Raw genomic sequence first — 3281 nt, forward strand, 5'->3', positions numbered from 1 at the left:
TAAACCCTTGCGTATTTGCAACGAGCACTCGTCTTCTGCAGAAGACGCAATAGATAAAACCATATAATACATTTTCCTTTTGAGAACTAAAAGAACGCAGCTATTTTATACACTACGACAGTGAAATATACTGTGTAACTTTTTACTGTATCAATTCTCGAGTCTTTGTTTGCCATTTGAAGACGTCTGGATTCAATGACATTTAAATGTTATGAGCGACCCCGTATCAGGTTCATTCCGTGGCTGTTACCATAGAAACACGAAGGTGTTTTTCTCACTTAAATATGGAATAATTTCGTTCGGTAATTTAAATGCATATCCTTGCCGTCATAGGTTATATAATTAACGATCATATGTGCGATTAACATTACTGGCAAAAATGCCTTTTTGGGCAATTTTCTGCATAACATTATGAAGTAAGGAAATACAACAGAGGGTTAAAATCCTCCAAATACATGACACCGGGAAACCACCTGCAAGGTTTGAAAAGCACAAGATTTCAATGTGTTGCTGGAGTGGCCGTCTGTCAAGGTGCAGACGACAGGACTCCCCATACAGAGACGAAATGACATATTCGAGGGCTACACACGACATCAAACTCGCCGGTAATTCAGATCCAAGATCGACGTTGAAGGAGCCATAAATGTTTCCCGTTCGATTGTCATCTGTCGCAGCCATCTAAACCTGTTATTTAATAAGAGAAAATCCTTCACTTCACCGGAAATGTTAGAGCAAATGAACTATAAATGTGTGTTTGATGAGCATATTCTCGTGATTGTCGCGCGCCATTTAACAACGCGCGATCGTCGAGGAAATATTAATAACAAAAACACTATCGTTCGGGAAAGTTTTGGCGCGTGCAAAAGGGGCTCGTTCGGAGAGTAGAGATTTTGAAGCAAGATAATCCGAATCGAGTCACTGTTTAATTTTGTTGTACGAGGAGAGTGTCAGCTCGTCTTAACTTCCTCACGCAGAGGCGTTGCCTATTCACTTCAGATAGAGGGGAAACACTAGCACTCACAGAGATACACACACACACAGGAAAAGAAATTTCAAAGCGAACTGCGATTGAGAGGGAAAAATTGCATGGTTGAAACCCTCCCGCTTTGAACATTCTAAGAGATATCTATGGCTCTCTCCGCTTGGTTTCCTGTCCGCACCATTAAGTGGACTCGAATTGGCTTCTTTAGCCTTGTTAGCAGCCCAGTAACTTTTTAACAAGTGCGTTTGATACGGACACGCACCATGATGCTTTGAGTGCAGGCCTAGCGGGAGTGCTTTCAGCGTGGCAAGTACACCAAGTACCCGAATCAGCGGGCTGTGATAAAGAATCAGCTTAGCTGTGTAAATACCGACCAATTATTATATCCATCTTGTAGCTTGATATAATTGTCATGCCAGGGGTCAGAGGTCAAACTCATTTCATGCGCCGTTTCTTCAGTTCTGTGCACGTACGTGGATGGCAATTATTGTGCTGTACAAGCCACTGCGATGAAAACGGCGGTTAGCTCGTCGTTAAAATCGTGACTTAAGGACTGCGATAGTGTCTTTAAAAAACCGCAAATAAGACTATTTTGTCATTAACTTGGCTTTGAAATTAGCCACTAGAAACCTTGCAAGGCAACCCACAGAAAAGCCATTGTGGGCCGCACGTTCGCATCGCCGAGTCAAAGGGACGGCGCCAAGGACAAAAACAATGACCGTTTCCACATTTCCATGTACTCTTGACTTCTAACCATTTCCGTGTTTTGTGACGACTAATGGCGATACAGATGACAGCTTTTGTTCGCCTGATTGGGTTTTTGATGGCAAAAGTATCTGAAAACTCGTTATCGTGTTATTTACACTCCGAGTTGTTAACCTCTTGTACAAAAAACCGCATGCCTGTCTAGCTTCTGCAAACTGTAGGTCACTTCTTTAAAAAAAAACACACGCCCATTTCGATTTTCCTATATTTTTGGTGAATTTTTAATTCGGTAAAGTGCAACAGGTTTATTTTTATTACTGTTCTCGTAAATTCCTATTTCTGCCGAGACAGGGGCGACTAACTATAAGTTAATGTATATTGGAGGGGCAATAGAAGTAACATTTTCTAACGATCTATATACTTTTTCTTGGTCTTCTACGTAAAGTACACTGAACTTTGACCTCGAATGTACAACACCTTGTTTACATCATGCAAGATCATTGCTGACATATACATTCTGGTCTTGTTTGACAGTTGTTAACGATGACATTGGATAATGTTTCACAAGTTCAACAGCCGACATCTCGACATAACGTAGGAAGCAAAAGAAGAAACGGTTTATTACGGACGGAACTGAAATGATCAAGAATGCATCAAAAGTTCTAACAATGGCGCTTTAAGATGAAAGGATAATCTGTCGGCGGTGACGAGGGGCGACTTACAACGGGAGAAGAACTGTGCCGTCACCTGATAACAATCGTAAAATTTGTATCCTTGTTTTTCTAGCAGAACTTGACAGTTGTACGAACTTAGTCGGAATCACGGTTGCGCAGTTGTGAGTCAGCACCACATCTAGCCGGGAGGAAAATTCATAGTCGACCCGAGTAGTCGTAAATTCTCATTACGGCATTTTGTCGCCGTGCTACGTGATTTTTGACAGGTTTTTCCGAGTCCAGAAATGTGCTCAAGACTGGGTGGGAGTTTTTTTTTGAACGGGTTTCGGTTTGCACGAAATACGACGATAACCAAGCGAGAATTCTTTGAAAATGTGCGCAAATCGCGGTCCGCATACAACAAAACACGTCCTCGAGAAAGCGAACGTGCTTCAGAACCTTATTGAGAACTTTCGACTGCGCTGGCCTTCTGCAACGAAGCAGCTCGTTGTTTCCTTCAAAACACCTTGAGTTTCAACCTCGTCCTAATTTTCATGCGATGATTTCCTTAACATTTTGTTTTTTCTTCCACAGTCAAGGAACAAAGAAAAATGCATGTTTTAATTAGGAAATTCTAGAGACCGAAGCCGTGTTGTAGAGGACGTGGTGATACTGGAATAAATATAACTAACGCGCTTGGGCTGTTTCAGACTGACGATAACGATGCGGACATGTAATTAACCGTTCTCAATGACGCCGTTTTCCAGACAGTCAACCACTTCTATCCATCTCCCTGGGCAGAAGAAACAATTTGTAGCTTTAATAATATTTTCCTTCGATACATGTGTGCGGAGACGACTCAGAGCCGGCAGTATACATGATAAATTTTGGGTCTCCCCTCCAAAAATTATTTTTTTGACCTTGAGGTCAGAGGTGGCACA

Source organism: Ptychodera flava, chromosome 13, assembly GCF_041260155.1.
Source record: "Ptychodera flava strain L36383 chromosome 13, AS_Pfla_20210202, whole genome shotgun sequence".
Classification (NCBI taxonomy): domain Eukaryota; kingdom Metazoa; phylum Hemichordata; class Enteropneusta; family Ptychoderidae; genus Ptychodera; species Ptychodera flava.